Here is a 22,116-nt window from a genome sequence, read left to right on the forward strand (position 1 = left end):
TGAGCTATAGAATCAGAAGGCAGCCTGAGGGATATTCTTCATCTATGTGATTGAGCATATTAAAATTACAATGAAGATAAAAGTTCTTGCGACGCTGACGCTTGACTAGTGAGAAGACTCATACATCAGGGTCACACATAACTTGATTTGTCTCTTTTCTAGAGATTAATAAAATGTTAACTTTCTCTTAAGACTGATAGGGGTTTTGAACCCAATAACTTTACATGTTAGGCAAGCATATAAACCACTGAGCTATAAGTTCAGACAGCAGTCTGAAGGATTTTCGCATAGAAATGTGATTTAGCATACAAATACACAGTATATCTATAACTCATTCTTACTTTGACCCTGACCTATGAAGATGACAGAGTCAAATATCAAAGTCAGGGTCAGGTGTCGGTGTCAGGTGTCACACTGGCATTATTCTGATACTTGACTATGATATCTGACCATGTCCTAAAATAAACACTGTATGCTCTTATTATTGTCGGATATAATATTACATTGTTATTATCATTATTATTTCAGAGACTTCAATATCTATATGTAAAAAATGGATACACTTACTCTCAATGTCTCATGTGATAGATAATGTATATAGAAAGACAGACAGATATATGACAGAGATAGACAGACAGATAGATAGATACATTTTTATCTGTATTGAATTTTGAACTTAAAATAGAGCTAATCTGAACTTTTAACAGTAGGTACTGTAAAGCTGTATAGCAAGATAAGCGAGATTTCACACATTGGTCACACTGAGCAAATGAGCACAGTTGCAAGGATTTGGGTTTCATTTGAATTAAAATCTTGAAGTGTGAATTTGAAGCTGGGAATGGCGTGTTAATTTTTGACATGACAATTTGTCACCTAAGCATAGGTGTTTAATATTAGTTATTTTAAATTTACAAAGTCTTGTGTGTAATTAAGATTCAAGACAGTTCATGATATCTTACCAGCTTTAAAACATCTACATACAAAGTAATCTATTATATGTAATGGTATACTATATTTTGTCTCTACTTTGTCATATTTTAGTGGATGGAATGTATAATCACAACATGTCATGAATTGCAATCCATTATTTTCCTTTTTAAATACTAAAGCTAATAAAAATATATTTAGATAAACCTAGAGTGGTTGTGCCACCCTATAATACAGCATGAAAATAAGCAGTGTCCCGCTACTACTGTAGTGGTACACTGCAAAAGGGTTGAAAATATGCTTTTATGTAATGTGTGCATTTCATGTATTTTTGGATGCATGAGGATTTAATAGTCCTTCACTAGGTGGGGCAGTTGTCACACTCCTATTAGGGAGTGGTTAGAGCTTAGTGTACCGTGGTCAGTGCACTGTGGTCAATGTGGATGTCTGTACAGTGTAGTGCGCTGAGGCTACAGACCATAGCACTAGAGGAAACTAGCCCTCAATAAATATTAAAACCAACTAAAGTGGAGAAAATAGTAAAATATATATTTAAGGATATTTAATATTTGTCCATCCAGTTCGGCCTGTACTCTTGAAAGTTGATCCAGAGGAAGGCAAAAAAAAAAAAAAAACTGTGAGGTAGAAGCCAATTTTCCCCACTTAAGGGGAAAAAAATTCCTTCCCGACTCCAATCGTGCAATCAGAATAACTCCCTGGATCAACCATCTCTAGTAGCTATAGCCTGTAATATTATTACACTCCAGAAATACATCCAGGCCCCTCTTAAACTCTTTTAGTGAACTCACCATCACCACCTCCTCAGAGAGTCTCACTGCTCTTACCGTAAAGAATCCTAATTTATATACTGTAGTAACTAGATCTCCCCTTAATCGTCTTTTTTCTAAAGTGAATAACCCTAATGTTAATAATCTTTCAGAGTACTGTAGTCCCCCCATTCCAGTTATTACTTTAGTTGCCCTCCTCTGTACCTTCTCCAGCTCTGCCTGCCTTGTTCACAAGAGCCAAGAACTGTACACAGTACTCCATGTGTGGTCTGACTAGTGATTTGTAAAGTGGTAGGACTATGTTCTCATCACGGGCATCTATGCCCCTTTTGAGGCAACCCATTATCTTATTGGCCTTGGATGCAGCTGCCTGACACTGGTTTTTGCAGCTTAGTTTGCTGTTCACTAAGTCATTTTCAGTGTCAGTGTTACCCAGTGTTTTACCATTTAGTATGTACGGGTGACTTGCATTATTCCTTCCCATGTGCATAACCTTACATTTGTCAGTTTTAAACCTCATCTGCCACTTATCTGCCCAAGCCTCCAATCTATCCAGATCCATCTGTAGCAGTATACTGTCCTCTTCCGGGTCAATTACTTTACACAGTTTAGTGTCATCTGCAAAAATTGATATTTTACTGTGCAAGCCTTCTACAAGATCATTAATAAATATATTGAAGAATTATAAACTGTGGTACCCCACTAGTGAAAGTGACCCAATCTGAGTGTGTACCATTAAAAACCACCCTCTGTTTTCTATAATTGAGCCAGTTACTTACCCACATACAGACATTTTCTCCCAGTCCAAGCTTTCTCATTTTATATACTAACCTTTTATACGGTGCAGTGTCAAATGCTTTGGAGAAGTCCAGATATACGACATCCATTGATTTGCTGCTGTCAAGTCTAGAACTTACCTTCTCATAGAAACTGATTAAATTAGTTTGACATGATTGATCCCTTATGAAGCCATGCTGATATGGCGTTATTTGCTTATTTTCCTTGAGGTACTTCCAACATAGCATCTCTTAGAAAACCTTCAAACAGTTTACCCATGACAGTTGTTAAACTTACCGGCCTATAGTTTCCGGGCTCTGTTTTTGGACCCTTTTTGAATATTGGCGCTACATTTGCTATGCGCCAATCCTGTAGAACACTCGCTGTCAGTATAGAGTCCTTAAATATCAGAAATAAGGACCTGGCTATGACATTACTTAATTCTCTTAGGATCCAGGGGTGTATGCCATCCTGTCCTGACGATTTGTCTATTTTAATCTTTTTAAGACACCGCTGTACTTCTTCCTGGGTCAGACAGGGCACTTTTAATGGGGAATTAACTTTTACATTTTGCATTTCATCTGACAGTTTATTTTCTTCAGTGAATACAGTGGAGAAAAAAATATTTAATAGCTTTAATAACTTCCCCCTCAATAGCTCCCCCCTCATTACTCTGTAAAGGGCCGACACCTTCAGACTTATACTTTTTACCATTTATATAATTGAAAAACATTTTAGGGTTAGTTTTGCTCTCTTTGGCAATTAATCTCTCAGTCTCTAATTTGGCTGCTTTTATTTGTTTTTTACATATTCAAATTTTTTCCTTATAGTTTTCAGTGCTTCCTTGCTACTCTCCTGTGTTAGTGATTTAAATGCTTTCTTTTTGTCATTTATTGCTTTCTTTACTTTTCTTTTTATCCACATTGGTTTTTTTTATTGTTCCTTAACCTTCTATTCCAATAAGGTATGTACCGCTCACAATTAGAATTTAGGATTCTTTTAAAAATATATTTTTTGAAGTTTGGTATTTTTGTAACTCCCTGAAGAAACACTCTTTTGGATGATAATTGGAAGGTTATTACTTTATGGTCACTATTTCCCAGGTGTCCCCCGACCTGCACATCTGCTGTTCTGTCAGGTCTATAATACTAAGTCCAATATGGCCGTCCCTCTAGTCGGGTCCTGAACCGGTTGAGAAAGGGTAATTGTCTTTGGTTATTGCCAAGAACCTGTTTCTTTTATCATTATGATTTGCCGCCTCGTCTATCTCGTTTAGTAGCAGGTTTTCTGTGGACTCTGGTATATTAGGTGGTTTATAATAAACTTCTATTAGTAATTTATTATTGTTTTTGCCTCCATGTATTTCTACCCACAGTGACTCCACATGTTTATGTCCCTCACTTATTTCTTCTCTGAGTGTGGGCTTTAGACAGGACTTTACATAAAGGCAGACCCCTCCCCCTCTCCGGTTTTGGCAATCCTTTCTAAACAGACTGTAACTCTGTACATTAACCGTCCGGTCATAGCTATCATCGAGCCATGTCTCAGTTATTCCCACTATGTCATAGTCCTCCTCACACATCACTAATTCCAGTTCCCCAGTTTTATTAGTCAGGCTTCTGGAATTAGTATATATACACATAAGAGGCTTATGTATATTTTGTACCCTACACTTTTCCTTCTGAGCTGTCCTAGTCCCTCCTTCCATTTCTCCTTCAGTCCCATTACCTTTCCCCCGATCTTTATCTGCACTATCTTCCCATCCTATAACGTAATTACCCTCCCCCAGTCCCTAGATTAAACACTCCTTCAACCTTTTAGTCGTCTTCTCCCCCAACACAGCTGCCCCTTCCCCATTGAGGTGCAGCCCATCCCTACGATAGAGCCTGTAGCCAACAGACAAGTCGGCCCAGTTCTCCAGGAACCCAAACTCCTCCTTCCTACACTAGTTCTTGAGCCACTTGTTAACCTGCCTAATCTCCCGCTTTGTTTCTTGTGTGGCTCGTGGTACCCGTAGTATTTTGAAAAATACTACCTTTCAGGTCCTTGCCCTAAACTTGTGACCTAAATCTAAAAATTTTTAACCCCCTAAGGACTTAGGACGTACCGGTACGCCATGTTTGCCTAGTCCTTAAGGACCCAGGGCGTACCGGTACGTCTTAAGTTTAAAATTACATTGCGGTGCGGCGGGGGTTAATCAGAACAGGATGTCCGCTGAAATCATTCAGCAGGCATCCTGTCACAACGCGGGGGGGGTCATGTGACCCCCCCACATCGGCGATCGCCGCAAACCGCTGGTCAATTCAGACCTGCGGTTTGCGGTTTTACCTTATCCGGCGGGCAACAGTGCCATCGGGTCCCCATGCGGCTGTAGGGGGGACCCGATGGCATGGAAGGCAGCGCGATGCCTTCCTTAGGCATCTGCGCTGCCTTCCGGTCACGAGCCTGTGAGATCCAGCCCCCTGGATCTCACAGGCTGGAAGCTGTATGAGTAATACACACAGTATTACTCATACAGCCAATGCATTAGACCCCCAAAAGTTGAAGTCCCAAAGTGGGACAAAAAATAAAGTGAAAAAATAAAGTTGAAAAAATTAAGTTTTCCCCCCAAAAAATGTAAAGTCTCAAGTAAAATTAAACAAAACGTAATTTTCTCCAAATAAAGTTAAAAATAGGGGGAAAAAAAATATTAGGTGACGCCGCGACCGGCTCTATAAACATATCACATGACCTAACACCTCAGATGAACACCGTAAAAAATAAAAACTGTGCTAAATAAACCATTTTTTGTCACCTTACATAACAAAAAGTGTAATAGCAAGCGATCAAAATGTCATATGCACCCCAAAATAGTGCCAATAAAATCGTCATCTCACCCCGCAAAAAATTAGACCCTACCTAAGATAATCGCCCAAAAACTGAAAAAACTATGGCTCTCAGAATATGGAGACACTAAAACATGATTTTTTTTTTGTTTCAAAAATGATATTATTGTGTAAAACTTACATAAATAAAAAAGTATACATATTAGGTATCGAAGCATCCGTAATAACTTGATCTTTAAAAATATCACATGACCTAACCCCTCAGGTGAATACCGTAAAAAAAAAAAAAAAAAAAACGGTGTAAAAAAGACATTTTTGTCACCTTACATCACACAAAGTGTAATAGCAAGCGATCAAAAAGGCACAGGCGCAGTGACCGTGGATTAAAACAAAGGGGAGGGAGCCAGCGTTTTTTTTAACCATCTCCCCGTTCGAAAAATCAATTCAATAAATGGACCCCAGATTGGGGATGTAACAGGGATTAAACTGATGAGAATAGTACTACAGAAAATACCACTCATATCGGGTGTGACAGTAAATTGCACGGCGCAGACGCAGTGACCGTGGATTAAAACAAAGGAAAGGGAGTCAGTGTTTTTTTAACCATCTCCCCGTTCGAAAAATCAATTCAATAAATAGACTCCACATTGGGGACGTAACAGGGATTAAACTAATGAGAAGAGAACTACAGAAAATAACACTCATATCGGGTGTGAGAGTAAATTGCACGGCGCAGAAGCAGTGACCGTAGATTCAAACAAAGGAGAGGGAGCCAGCATTTTTTTAACCATCTCCCCGTTCGAAAAATCAATTCAATTCACCTTTCGGGGACCCTTGGTGTTGTACGTGGCTGGGTGAAGGAAGAAACCTTCAATGACATCAACGGGACATGGCTAGCTTGGTATCCAACCTTGTGCAAATGGGGAGTTTGCGGTTGGGCAAATGGACTGTTTGCGGTTGTTTGCGGTGCATTAAAAGGGGAGTTTGGTCTGTCAATGTCTATGAAGCGGGCGTAACCCTTACACTACCTGATCGATACAACATCATATGATCGTATACACACCTGATCGTATACACACACTGGATGTTTTAAACCACGTTGTGAAAAAAAAAATAGGATTGTTAGGTGATTTATGCCCTTTATGGATTAAAACCCAACTCTGCGTCAACTATGTAATTTTCCATGGGAGTTTTGCCATGGATCCCCTTCCGGCATGCCACAGTCCAGGTGTTAGTCCCCTTGAAAAACTTTTCCATCACTACTGTGGCTAGAAAGAGTCCCTGTGGGTTTTAAAATTCGCCTGCCTATTGTAGTCAATGGCGGTTCGCCCGGATCGCCCGTTCGCGAACATTGGCAAAAATTTGCGTTCGCCGTTCGCGAACGGAAAATTTTATGTTTGCGACATCTCCAGTCCAGATGCAGCTAGGGATGTAAAATAGTGTATTTTGCACAAAAGGGTGTTTTAAAAATACCAGAAAATTATGGATGTATTTCTAGCTTGATTTGCACATCCAGATGACTAATCCAGATGTTGTATATTGCCAAAAGAGTGTTTTATTTTACTGACAGAATATGAAAGCTGTATATATTTAATTTGAATTTCACACTTGCAGATCTGTAAAATAGTGGATTTTGGCAAAAAAAAAGTGTGTTTTTAAAAACCCAGAAAATGATGGCTGTATTTCTAGCTTAAATTGCACACTGACTAATCCAGATGTTGTATATTGCCAAAAAAAGTGTGTTTTTTTTACTAACAGAATATGAAAGCTGTATATAACGTTTGAATTTCACACGTCCAGATGCAGCTAGGGATGTAAAATAGTGTATTTTGCACAAAAGGGTGTTTTAAAAATACCAGAAAATTATGGATGTATTTCTAGCTTGAATTGCACACTGACTAATCCAGATGTTGTATATTGCCAAAATAGTTTTTTTTTTTACTAACAGAATATGAAAGCTGTATATATTGAATTAGAATTTCACACTTGCAGATCTGTAAAATAGTGGATTTTGGCAAAAAAAAAGTGTGTTTTTAAAAACCCAGAAAATGATGGCTGTATTTCTAGCTTAAATTGCACACTGACTAATCCAGATGTTGTATATTGCCAAAAAAGTGTGTTTTTTTACTAACAAAATATGAAAGCTGTATATAATGTTTGAATTTCACACGTCCAGATGCAGCTAGGGATGTAAAATAGTGTATTTTGAACAGAAAGGGTGTTTTAAAAAACCAAGAAAATTTTGGCTGTATTTCTAGCTTAAATTGCACACTGACTAATCCTGCAAATGCACCAGATGTTGTATATTGCCAAAAAAACTGTGATTTTTTTACAACCAGATTATTAGTGCAGTTTTACAAGATTGGATTTCAATGTCACAAAGCTCATATGCAGTGCTGGTGCACTGAACTTGCATAAAATGTCTGCCGCCGCCGCCCTCCTAACTAACAGACGGATAAAAGTTATTTTTTTTTGGTCACTGGGCTCAGGGCAAGGTAAAAAGATTGTGCCCTGCACCCATATAACTAAATGTATGTCGTTCGCTGAGTTAGATTCACGTTCTGAACCAAAGATTCTCTCCTATTCTCTCCATGAAATCACCAGCCGCATCCGCTCCCTACACTAGTACCAGCAGTGTGACGTGCAGCGCTATGCGACTCCAGCTTATATAGAGGCTGGGTCACATGCTGCACTAACCAATCACAGCCATGCCATTAGTAGGCATGGCTGTTATGGCTTCTAAGGTCAAACAGTTAAACGCTTGTTGATTGGCTGCTCTGTAGCCTTTCAAAAAGCGCCAAGAATGCGCCGAACACCGCACCCGAAACCGAACTTTTAATAAAATGTTTGGGTTCGTGTCAGGGTCCAAAAATCCTAAAGTTCGGTACGAACCCGAACTTTACAGTTTGGGTTCGCTCAACCCTAGCTGAGACCTGTTTCCAATGTGCTTGAATTTTGAACTGCAAGTAAAGAACTTTTTTAACTGCCTCATTATTGCCTCCTCCACCACTGTAGGGAACCCTGCCCTGCATCTCTAAATTCATTACCATCAACAGCACCCTGAACTACCATCAGGCAGGAGAACCCCAAAACCAAGGTGTGCCCTGAAGGGAAGAAAGGTGTGACCTTCCAAATCACTGGATGAGCCAGGTTAGCATCAGAGTGAGTAATGACTACTATTTTTAGTACTACCCCTCCTATCCACTCCTCTGTATTATAATGGTGCTCCCTTGTTTTTATTCTGCACAGTAATGTGCATATACTGCTACTAAGGTGACACACATGCTCATTTCCATCCTTCAGCAACCACTAGAGATGAGTAAATCAAGAAAAATTTTAGAAGTGGTTACAAGGTTGGAGAATATGGTGTGGAAGGTGGTGACACAAATTGGAGGGATTAATTCTGATGTGAGTTTATTAAGAGATGCTTTAGTGAAGGTACGGTATGGGACAGTTTAAAGGAGATGGAAGACAGAATATCACCAGTGGAGGATATAATATATAAACTTGGGAAAGATGTGGCATTTCTTAAAAAAACTAGAGAATAAATCAACGGATATGGAAGATAGATCAAGAAGAGTAAATTTGAGATGGGTGGGTATACCGGAAGGAACGGAGGGTCCACATTGTGCAGGCTTTATTGAAAGGATTTTCGAGAATTGTAACCCTAGGACATTGTTGAATACTTCTGTTATAGAGAGAGCGCATAGAATTCCAAGTCAAAAGAATAAGCCAGGAGAATATCCAAGAACAACTTTGACTAAGTTTATATGTTATAAAGACAGGGAGGCCGTCTTCAAGGTAGTTAGAGTCTCTGAGAAGTTTACAATAGATGCGGTTAAAAAGATTTGCTATTTTTGATTGGATGGGGAGGTACTGTCGCGACGCAGTGTGGAAAGTACACTCCACACTGAACACAGAAGGGAATGGAAAAGGTATTAGGCCTGGAACTTAGGGAAAGGGAAATGGTCACACCTAGTGAGTCCCCACGCCGAGCCCTGACTGCTATCAGTATGAACAGACCTTGATGGTAGGACTGTTCATATACTGGAACCTAAGCACAATATCACCCTAATAGGGCCCTTCAGATAGTGTCAGGACACGGATGGCCTATTCTTTCCCAGATGAAGGTTTTCGGAAACCCCCTCAGGCCTAATATCAGGAGGTAGGGGAAAACAACAAACAACAAAGAAGATACACTTAACTTCCAGAGGTATGCGGACGAGCAGGAACTTAGAGAAAACAAACACCAGGACTTCCACAAACAAGGAGCTATCAACCGCATAGCATGATGGGTGAGGCAAAACTAAATAGAGGAGAAGGAATGGCCACTTAAGCTACACCTGAGACAAGAGGTGTGGTCATCCCCAGCAACAACACAGAAAGGTGAAACCATAGAGACTGTCAATCACGTGCAGCCAGTCTCCTCGATCTTCTAGTCCCTGTCACGGGCGGGATCATGAAAGGTACTTGTCGGCTATCATCTGCCTTCAGGAAACAAATTTGATAAAGAAATATTAAACTGTGTAAAAAAAAGATGGATTACTGCAAGATATCATTCAGTTTATTCATCATATTCAAGGGGGGTTTCTATTTTAGTACATAACAAAGTGATGAGGTGGATGATGGCAGCAGATACCTCTTTCTACAATGTAAAGTTAATGATATATCGAAGGTTATAGCAAACATTTATATACCACCTCCGTATAAACCCAATGTACTATATGAATTACAAAGATATATGCTTGAAAGACAAGATTCTGTATTGGTAGCAGTGGGGGATTTTAATGCAGTAATGGATTCAAGTAAGGATAGATTATCTAGTAGTACGATTCTTCATCATAATACTAATCTTGCTAGGTTGACAGTAGAGTTTGGTTGGGTTGATGTCTGGCGATTATCTAATCCTGAAGATAAGGTTTTTTCTAGTTATTCAAAGACACATCAGTCCTGGTCAAGGATAGATTTGATTTTCGAAAACAGGAAATTGCTGGAAAGAAATATATCTAACATAAAATATGTCCCTATGGCAATGTCAAATCATTGTGCAGTAATAATGGAGATAGGGCCCTTAATTAAACAGGCTCCAATGGTATTTAGATTTAATCCTCATTTGTTTCGTTTGATGAATGATAAAGTTCGTATTAGGGAAGAATTAGAATTTTTTTGAGGGTAAATAAAGATTCGGCCAGTAGACAGGTAATTGTGGATGCAGCAAAGGCTTTGCTGAGGGAAATACTGTTTAAACAAGTAAGTAATTTAAAAAAAAAAAAAAATTGTAAAATTCATAATGGGGAACAGAGACTGAAAGACTTGCTAAAACTCTCTGCAGAGAATTCTTCAGTGGAAAATCTGAACTGTTGGGAAGAGTTAAAAAAAGAGAGTGAAGGAACTATATTTTGAAAATCCTCAAACGTCAATGTTTTTCTGGGGAACTAAGTTCTTTGCAGAGGTCGAAAAAGTGGGTAAGCTTTTGGCAAATATAATTAATAATCAACAAAAGAAAAAAGCTGCATTGGGGCAATAAAGAATAAAAGGGGGCAAATTGTTAAAAACCCATATCAGATTAGTAATATATTTTCTAAATATTATCAAGGATTGTATACATCAAAGATTGCATACAATAAGGAACAATTATCTCAATTATTGGATGGTATTCCCTTCAGGAGTCTTACTGAAGCCCAGAGGAATCAGTTGGACGACGATATACATTTACAGGAATTAGTAAGAGTTCTGAAATCAACTAAGGGTACTTTCACACTTGCATTGTTTGATTTCGGCAAGCAGTTCCGTTGCCTGAACTGCCTGCCTGATCAGGCAAACTGTATGCAAACGCATGTCATTTTTTCTGACTGATCAGGCATTTTTCAGACTGATCAGTCTGAAAAATGCCTGATCAGTCAGAAAAATGCATTGCAATACCGGATTTGTTTTTCCGGTGTCATCAGGCAAAATGGATCCGGTATTTAGTTTTTTCTCATTTTTAAAGGTCTGCGCATTCGCAGACCGGAAGGACGGATCCGGCATTCCGGTATTTTGAATACATTCCTATGGAAAAAAATGCCGGACCCGGCATTCAGGCAAGTCTTCAGTTTTTTTCGCCGGAGATAAAATCGTAGAATGCTACAGTTTTCTCTTTTGCCTGATCAGTCAAAATGACTGAACTGAAGACATCCTGATGCATCCCGAACTGATTACTCTCCATTCAGAATGCATGGGGATATGCCTGATCAGTTCTCCCGTATAGAGCCACTGTGACAGAACTCTATGCCGGAAAAGAAAAACGCTAATGTGAAAGTAGCCTAAGGATAATAAAGCCCCAGGAGGGGATGGGTTACCATTCGAGGTATATAAGGAATTTAGTTCTGTTCTTCTTCCGGAATTAATGGAGACCCTCATTAAAGCCAAGAGATCAAATAAGTTGCCCAGCTCAATAGAGGAAGCTTATATTGTTTTGATCCCTAAAGCTGAGAAGGATTTACTAAACCCAGAATCATACAGACCTATCTCATTGTTAAATACTGACGTTAAGTTACTTGCTAAGGTATTAGCAGATAGGTTGGCAAAAGTAATAAAAAATAAAAATAAATAAAGATCAAACAGGATTTATTCCAGGGCGTTTGATATATTCTAATATTAGAAGATTTTTTGTAAATATAAAAGGATATAAAAAAAAAAATTGTAAAAAAGGGATAATGTCATTAGATGCGACTAAAGCATTTGATTGTATAGAGTGGGAATATCTATGGGAGGTCCTAAAATGTTTTTGATTTGGGGACTCTTTTATAGCTTGGATTAAACTGATCTATTCTCATCCCAGAGCGAGGGTGGTCGTGGATGGGGTGATGTCCCTGCCTCTTGCACTCTCTAGGGGCAGTAGGCAGGGATGTCCCCTATTCCCCCTGCTTTTCGCAATCACAATAGAACTATTAGCAATAATTATTAGAGAGAATCAAGATATAAAGGGATTTCAATATGGTAGTGCAAGTGAGAAAATAATGCTGTATGCAGATGGTATTCTAATATTTCTTGATAATACAGATAGGGAATTGATTAAGGTAATGGAGGTAATTGACACATTTGGATATTATTCAGGATTAAAAGTAAACTGGGGAAAGTCACATTTGATGTTATTGGGAGAAGAGGTAGAGGTGAGATGTCCCGATGTGCATGTGGTGGTTAAGGAAAACAGTTTTAAGTACTTGGGAGTAAATCAAGAAATGTGAATGAATATTTAAAGCTGAATGTATATCCGCTGATGGGACTTATTAATTTCATAAAAATGATATTTCTTACCAAAATTTTGTTTGTATTACATTGTGCCCCTATTTGGTTGTCTACTTGGGTTTTTACTAATTTGGATAGGTTGATGAGGGATTTTTTTGGGAAAGGAGGAAACTAGGATTAGGAAAGAGATTTTGCAGTTGCTGATTAAAGAAGGGGGAATGGCACTTACAGACTGGTATTTATATTTTTTAGTAGCACAGTTTGGTTTAAACACTTTCCGTATTATCACGTACATGTACGCGAGCGAATGTGGCTCCTTGCCGCATCCTCAGATGCATGTACGTGATGGGATCTCGTGGGTGCAGGAGCTGCACCTGCCTGATCCGCAGCACAGGCGCGACTGTTACTGATAGCCGGGCCCCTGCTGCATCCGCCGGCAATCGGTGTGTGCGGTGATGCAGGCAGATTAACCTTTTCACGTGCTGCGGTCAGCGCTGACCGCAGAATGTGCGGGGCTCCCTCTGACTCCATCGCCCTCACCCGCGCAGCGCTGGCAGGGGGTCGTTGGTTGCCATGGCAGCCACGATGAGTTACACAGGCATCGGAGCTGCCAGCCTAAGGAAGCCCAGGAAATCCAGCCTGAGTGCTGGGTCTCCTAGGCAACAGTCAGCGTCTCACTTTGTGAGACGCTGACAGTTCAATTCAGTACAATACTGAATTGAAACAGGGATCAAACCCTGAAAAGATGAAGTCCCACATTGGGACAAATATAAAAACTAAAATAAAGTTAAAAAAATGTTTTTTATATAGCAAAAAAATAAAAGTTTCAAGTAAAAAAAAAAGCTTCCTTTTTCCAAAATAAAGTTAAGAATTAAAAAAAAAAAAATTTGGGAAAAAAAAGAAAAGTAGACATATTACGTATCGTTGCGTCCATATAGATTGGCTCTATAAAAATATCACATGACCTAACCCCTCAGGTGAACACTGTCAAAAAAGGAAAATAAAAACTGTGGTAAAAAAACTATTTTTTTGTCACCTTACATTACTAAAAATGCAACACCAAGCGATAAAAAAGGTGTATGCCCCCCAAAATAGTATCAATCTAACCGTCATCTCATCCTGCAAAAAATGAGCCCCTACTAAAACAATCGCCTAAAAAAACAAAAAAAAATATGACTCTCAGACTATGGAGACACTAAAACACATTTTTTTGTTTGTTTCAAAAATATTAGTGTATAAAACTTTAAGAAATAAAATAAAAGTAGACATATTAGGCATTACCACGTCTGTAACGACCTGCTCTATAAAAAATATCACATGATTTAACCCCTCAGGAGAACACAGTTAAAAAATAAAATAAAAACAGTGTAAAAAAAAGCTTTTTTTGTCACCTTACATAAAAAAGTGTAATAACAAGCAATCAAAAAGTCATACACACCCCAAAATCATACCAATCAAACCGTCATCTCATCCCGCAAAAAATGAGACCTTACCTAAGACAATCGCCTAAAAAATAAAAAACTATGACTCTCAGAATATGGAGACACTAAAACATGATTCATTTGTTTCAAAAATGCTATTATTGTGTGAAACTTTAATAAATACATAAAGTATACATATTAGTTATCGCTGCATCTGTAATAACCTGCAGTATAAAAATGTCACATGACCTAAGCCCTCAGGTGAACACCGTAAAAAATATTAAATAAAAACGGTGTAAAAAAAGCCATTTTTTGTCACCTTACATCACAAAAAGTGTAATACCAAGCGATCAAAAAGTAATACGCACCCCAAAATCATACAAATCTATCTGTCATTTCATTCCGCAAAAAATGATACCCTACCTAAGACAATTGCCCAAAAAATAAGAAAAAACTATGGCTTTCAGAATATGGAGACATTAAAAATATTTTTTTTCAAAGATGCTTTATTATGTAAAACTGAAACAAACAAACAAAAAATTTAGTCATATTTGGTATTGTCGCATCCGTAACAACCTGCTCTATAAAAAAAATACCAATGATCTAACCTGTCAAATGAGCATTGCAAATAACAAAAAAGAAAAATGATGCCAAAACACATGTATCCTAAAATAGTATCAACAAAACTGCCACCTTATCCCGTAGTTTCCAAAATGGGGTCATTTTTTTGAGTTTCTACTTTTGACATGCGTCTTCAAATGTGACATGGCCCATCAAAAACCATATGGCATTCCTTTCCTTCTGTGCCCTGCCGTGTGCCCGTACAGCAGTTTACAAACACAAATTAACCCTTGCTTTGTTACTGGAAAAAAAGGGATTAAAATGGAAAATCTGCCAAAAAAGTAAAATTCTGAAATTTAATCTCTTTTTCCTTTAATTCTTGTGGAAGACCTAAAGGGTTAACAAAGTTTGTAAAATCAGTTTTGAATACCTTAAGGGGTGTAGTTTCTAAAATGGGGTCATTTTTGGGTGGTTTCTATTATGTAAGCGTCAAAAAGTGAGTTCAGACCTGAACTGGTCCTTAAAAAGTGGGTTTTGGAAATTTTCGGAACAATTTCAAGATTTGCTTCTAAACTTCTAAGCCTTCAAAGCCCCCCCCCCCCCAAAAAAATATGCCATTCACAAAATTATCCAAACATGAAGCAGACATATGGGGAATGTAAAGTAATAACTATTTTTGGAGGTATTACTATCTATTATAAAAGTAGAGAAATTGAAATTTGCTAATTTGGTAATTTTTTCAAATTTTTTGGTAAATTTGGTATTTTTTAATAAACAAAAATGACATTTTTTGACTCAATTTTACCACTGTCATGAAGTACAATATGTGACGAGAAAACAATATCGGAATTGCCTGGATAAGTAACAGTTTTTTAAAATTATTATCACATAAAGTGACAGATTTGCTAAAAATGGCCTGGTCCTGAAGGTAAAAACTAGCTTAGTCTTGAAGGGGTTAATGAGTGAGGGTAATATATTACAAAGTTTGGGTTGGCATCTTAAGAAATTGGGTTTTAAAGATAGTCAACTGATTATGATGCTGGTATTAGAATCAGGTATATTAGAGTGCACAAGTAGTGATAATCATGTTTTTTTTAATTTAATGGATTATGTTTGGAGAGGAATAAAAAAAAAATAATCGGTAATAAAGGATACATAAATTTCACCCCTATATGAAATTATATTAATTTAGTAGAAATACAGAAAATTAAACACTATGTAAATTGGTAAAATAAAGGGATTTATTTACTGATTCACTTGTTTGATGGGGATCAATTAAAAGACTTTGAAACACTGAAAAAGAAATTTGGGATATAGAATAAAGAATTTTTTAGATAATTACAATTGAGGGACGAAGTTGATTCTACAAAGGGAGATTCCCAGAAATATAAATGGGCCCCTGTTCTGCCCAGTCGAGTTGATCACATCAGCCAGGTTTTAGTATTTCTGTAGTGATTAATGTGGTTATAGTACCATCTAGCGGTGTTAAATTGTATTGCACTTTGGTTTTCTTGTTACAAAGACTGCTGCATTGTGGGTGGTGCAAAGCATTAGGGGAGGGCAAAGCATCCTGGGAAAGAGAAGTCTCCAGGACACAGTACAGAGCTGTCCTCCAGCATATCTCCTTCTTAAGGCCTTGTTCACACTTCAGTTATTGAGTGAGTTATTTCCATCAGATTTGTGAGCCAAAACCAGGAGTAAAGGCTACACAGAGTCAGGTATAATAGAAAGATCTGCCCCTGTTCTGTGTTTATGACCTGCACCTGGTTTTTGCTCACAATAACTGATGGAAATAACTGATAAAAAACCTGATGTGTGAACAAGGCCTTAAACTTCACCATCCTAGTAAGAGCATATCTGGTGAGAGATCTATCTTTGTTTCAGGGACATTATGTTATGCAGAGCTGTTCAGCTAGTTATCATTGTTACTCAGGAAAGTTGTTATACTGTTAGGTGTTAGTCATAAGGTCCTATGTTAGGCAGCCACTTTAGCTTTTGCTTCAGTGTTATATTTTACGAATATTCGCTATATTGCTATAACTTCGTTTTTTAGAATATTCCGAATATTCTAAAAAACGAAGTTATAGCAATATAGCGAATATTCGTAAAATACACATATAGACTGCAATTTAGCTAATATAGTGCTATAGTATTTTTTTTTAATAGCGTAAATTTTTTCCAAAACAGAATTTCAGAAGAGACCAAAAAAATTTGACTTTAAAAAAAATGATTATAGAACTGTATTAGCTAAATTACAGTCTATATGTGTATTTTACGAATATTCGCTATATTGCTATATTCGTTTTTTTAGAATATGACAAATATGACGAATAATCTAAAAAACAAAGTTATAGCAATACAGTATAGCGAATATATTCATTATTTAGAATATTCTTTAATTTTTTTTTCAATGTGTACTGTTATTCCACTATGGCATACTGCTCCCCAACAAGCGTTTCTGTCACCATGGGAACGCCTGTGGGTTAGAATATACCATCGGATCTGAGTTTTCACGATCTCAGGGAAAACTCAGATCCGATGGTATTTTCTAACCCACAGGCGTTCCCATGGTGACGGGGGGCGCTTGTCAGGGAGGACTATGCGAACAACTGTACAGATAGAAAAAATTATGCGAATATTCTAAATAACGAATATATTCACTATATTGCTATATATTCATTTTTTTGAATATTCGTATTTTTTTTTTCCATATGAAAACATGATTCCTTTCTGCTGAAGTTGATTGTGGGCCAATGACTCATTGACCCACAAGAAAGAAGCAGCGAGGAATAATGTTTTCAGATGTTAGAAAATGACGAATATTCGAAATAGTGAATATATAGCACTATATTCGAAATATTCGCGAATTAACGAAGTTGCGATATTCGCGATTAATATTCGCTATTCGAATATTCGAGCTCAACACTATGCGCTACAACATCGCACTTCGCCAGGAACTGTAAGGTCATTGTGACACGCACAGAATGCAGTAGCACAGGACACAACACGGCTTTACACTCTGGACCACCCTCTCTATCACCCCAAGCAGATTAGCATGACGGGAACCAGATAGACACTGACGTAGACTCTGCAGTAGTCACTTCTCACTGTACTGAGATCTGTAAAGGACTCGCAGGAGGGAAGTCCTGCTCAAAGATCTGCCTTGTCAGAGTTTTTCCGGGCAGTCACCAAGATAAGGAGATCAAGGTACCGTATATGCAATCTTAGATGATCAAAGCAACAGGTCTTTTGCTAAATCCACCTTCTTCGACACATTCAATATCGTAGGGCCCGTTTCTCCTTCTCCTTAAGGATATGTGCAGGCACCGTTGAGATGTTGGAGAGGAAAGCAAGTGGCTACAAGGTGGAGTCCATAGATGGTCAGACCTGCTTGCCACTGCCAACTATACTGGAGTGCAATCACATACCTGACAACCGTTCTGAGATACCTACACCAGAGGTAGCAGCATACCACCCCCAGATGAAGCATATAGCTCACCTGATACCGGAACTCGACCCAGAAACCCTGATAGTCTTACTTCTTGGAAGAGACGTACGAGTTTATAGAGCTAGAGGACAGATTAACGGTTCCCAGAACTCTCCATACGCCCAAAGACTTGACCTAGGATGAGTCATCATAGGAGACGTCTGTCTAGGAGGAGCACACAAGCTGACCTTAGTCAACAGTATGCTGACCAGCACACTTGAAAATGGACGTCCTTCCGTATTCCAGCCAGGTCACAGCAGTTTCCTGATAAAATAATTGCCACACAGCGCTCCTGTGCCTTGTCCTTTCGCAAATTCCTCCTGTGAAGACCATGCCTGCAAGGTTAAGCAAGATCACATAGGGTGCACAGTTATCCCCAGGGTAAGTGAAGACAACAGGGTCGCAATATCCATAGAAGACAGGCTGTTCTTGGAGATCATGGATCAAGGAATAGTAAAAGACAAGTCAAAAACATGGGTCTCACCTTTAACATTTAAACCCTGGAGACAATGCTTACCTAACAACAAAGAACTTGTCTACAGTCAATTTATCTTCCTCAAGCACAAACTTCAGAGGACACCAGAGATGAAAGAACATTTCTTTACTTTCATGGAGAGAATATTCCAGAACAACCATGCAGAAATTGCACCCACGCTCCAAGAATCCTAGGAGTGTTGGTACTTACCCATATTCGGATTGTATCATCCTAAAAAAACAGTACAGATACGAGTAGTATTCGACTCGAGTGCCATGTGCGAAGACGTCTCTCTAAATTATGTCTTACTATCTGGTCCAGACCTCAACAACAGACTTCTAGAGGTACTTCTCTGCTTCTGCAGAGATTCTGTAGCATTTATGGCAGACATACAACAGATGTTCCACTGCTTCCTCGTCAAGGAAGATCACAGAAACTACTAGAGGCTCATCTGGTACCGCAACAACGACCCCAATTAAGATATTGTAGAGTACCGAATGAGAGTGGAAAACAGTCCTTCCCCTGCCGTCGCTATCTACGGTCTCAGACATTTAGCCCGAGAGGGTACAGCTAAGAATAGGTCAGATGTCAGATCTTTTGTGGAAAAAGATTTCTGGAACACCCCAGAGTTGTGTTACTACACACCTCGTCCACGCTACTATCTTCTAAGAGCCTTTATACTGTCATCTGATGTAATTTACATTATGTCTTCCTCAAATGTGCATACAAAACCATGTTAAAAGTAATTGTTCATATGATTTGCCTGGTTACCAGTAGGTGGCAGCAACTCATCGGCAAGTACAGTTTATAGTCTAGTGTATCTGAGCTGGAATGGATTATTCCAGTTTAGCTCCCCCTCTGTGGAAAAGTGGGCTGGTCCCACATCCTGCAGCATGGGTGGAGAAGGAAGTTAATATCAGTGTGCCAGCCACCCCTGCTTGGAAAAGGCTGTGTGTTAGTGTCCAAGGGTACCCCTGCATAGGAAAGACAGCAAGGACCTAGTCTCGGCTGAGACTTGGACATATTCCCAGCTTGAGCACCTTCAGCTCAGCTTGATGAGGAAAGCAGAAACTACAGACAACCTCCAGAGTTCCAGGAAGAAAGCATGCCCTGAGAATCCATCTGTGAGATAAGTCCAGTGACTAGAAGAAGCCTATTCCTCCTCAGCTAGTCTGTCCCCATACAGCAGAAGGTACCAGATAAGTGCAGAAACTATACCCGCCATAGTGACAGAGCTAACAAGCAGACGTTTTATCCTGCAAGCTCCACATTTAAAGCAGAAGTATTCATTCCTGCCAATGATTGCCAAAATCTGCTGTGAGCAAGAGACCAAAGCTGTATACTGTTTGGATACAAGTTATTCCAAGTAAAGAAACGTTTGATCTTCATCTAAAGGTCTGGACATCATTTCTTCTGCAAATTTACTCCTACTATCTTTACACTCAAATTTATTGCAAGTGAGCCAGGAGCTAGGAGTCTGGTCGTACCCAGGTAGGAGACACCGTGACACAATTATCACTACTCTACAGTGACATTTTAGGCCATTACACCACTCTGGCATTCCTAATCTAAGACGTGCATTATAACACCTTGGAAGGGCCCTGGGATAGTATCATGTGCACGCTTAAATTATCGTCACGACAGATACAGGATATACACTGCTCAAAAAAATAAAGGGAACACTTAAACAACACAATGTAACTCCAAGTCAATCACACTTCTGTGAAATCAAACTGTCCACTTAGGAAGCAACACTGAGTGACAATCAATTTCACATGCTGTTACGGAAATGGGATAGACAACAGGTGGAAATTATAGGCAATTAGCAAGACATCCCCAATAAAAGAGTGGTTCTGCAGGTGGTGACCACAGACCAATTCTCAGTTCCTATGCTTCCTGGCTGATGTTTTGGTCACTTTTGAATGCTGGCGGTGCTTTCACTCTAGTGGTAGCATGAGACAGAGTCTACAACCCACACAAGTGGCTCAGGTAGTGCAGCTTATCCAGGATGGCACATCAATGCGAGCTGTGGCAAGAAGGTTTGCTGTGTCTGTCAGCGTAGTGTCCAGAGCATGGAGGCGCTACCAGGAGACAGGCCAGTACATCAGGAGACGTGGAGGAGACCGTAGGAGGGCAACAACCCAGCAGCAGGACCACTACCTCCGCCTTTGTGCAAGGAGGAACAGGAGCAGCACTGCCAGAGCCCTGCAAAATGATCTCCAGCAGGCCACAAATGTGCATGTGTCTGCTCAAACGGTCAGAAACAGACTCCATGAGGGTGATATGAGGGCCCGACGTCCACAGGTGGGGATTGTGCTTACAGCCCAACACCGTGAGGACGTTTGGCATTTGCCAGAAAACACCAAGATTGGCAAATTCGCCACTGGCGCCCTGTGCTCTTCACAGGTGAAAGCAGGTTCACACTGAGCACATGTGACAGACGTGACAGAGTCTGGAGACGCCGTGGAGAACATTCTGCTGCCTGCAACATCCTCCAGCATGACCGGTTTGGCATTAGGTCAGTAATGTTGTGGGGTGGCATTTCTTTGGAGGGCCGCACAGCCCTCCATGTGCTCGCCAGAGGTAGCCTGACTGCCATTAGGTACCGAGATGAGATCCTCAGACCCCATGTGAGACCATATGCTGGTGCGGTTGGCCCTGGGTTCCTCCTAATGCAAGACAATGCTAGACCTCATGTGGCTGGAGTGTGTCAGCAGTTCCTGCAAGACGAAGGCATTGATGCTATGGACTGGCCCGCCCGTTCCCCAGACCTGAATCCAATTGAGCACATCTGGGACATCACGTCTCGCTCTATCCACCAACGTCACGTTGCACCACAGACTGTCCAGGAGTTGGCAGATGCTTTAGTCCAGGTCTGGGAGGAGATCCCTCAGGAGACCGTCCGCCACCTCATCAGGAGCATGCACAGGCGTTGTAGGGAGGTCATACAGGCACGTGGAGGCCACACACACTACTGAGCCTCATTTTGACTTGTTTTAAGGACATTACATCAAAGTTGGATCAGCCTGTAGTGTGTTTTTCCACTTTAATTTTGAGGGTGACTCCAAATCCAGACCTCCATGGGTTAAAAAATTTGATTTCCATTTTTTTTTTTGTGATTTTGTTGTCAGCACATTCAACTATGTAAAGAACAAAGTATTTCAGAAGAATATTTAATTAATTCAGATCTAGGATGTGTTATTTTTGTGTTCCCTTTATTTTTTTGAGCAGTGTATTTTGTTATGTTAATAATAGGGAGCTGCAGCAGAAAAGACACACCTCCTGAAAAAGGACAACCAACCCCACTCCTGAGCTGCCAGCTTAAAATAAATTTAGCGAAGCATTTAGGATAATGAATGATGGGGACTCTGGATCCATGTGGTTATAACTTGTCATGTTCTAAATGATGACTGACAGCTTTTTGGACTATACTGGGTGCGGTATTAAAGAGTTTGTACAGAGCTTTAATAGTCAACATCCCAATGTACGTATGCCCTTATATCTTTCTATAGTATCTCCTTCTGTTTATACTAAATTCAAATATTGCCTAATAAAGCACATCAGTAAAGCTCCAAAGCATCCTGACCCATTGTGGACACCCTGTGATGTATATGTTTCTTGTATTGTG

At 39.5% G+C, this 22,116-nt stretch overlaps 1 long non-coding RNA gene across 1 annotated transcript; it reads right to left on the reverse strand.

Moving 5' to 3' along the window:
• Nucleotides 1-1,179: 1,179 nt before the first annotated feature.
• Nucleotides 1,180-19,285, reverse strand: LOC120998290. The gene is made up of 3 exons (XR_005778327.1): nucleotides 19,148-19,285; nucleotides 8,523-8,526; nucleotides 1,180-1,192 (listed from the first exon to the last, which is right to left on the reverse strand). It is a non-coding gene; the product is annotated as an uncharacterized LOC120998290 (long non-coding RNA).
• Between the last annotated feature and the right edge of the window lie 2,831 nt (nucleotides 19,286-22,116).

Source organism: Bufo bufo, chromosome 4 (assembly GCF_905171765.1).
Source record: "Bufo bufo chromosome 4, aBufBuf1.1, whole genome shotgun sequence".
In the NCBI taxonomy this organism is placed as follows: Eukaryota; Metazoa; Chordata; class Amphibia; order Anura; family Bufonidae; genus Bufo; species Bufo bufo.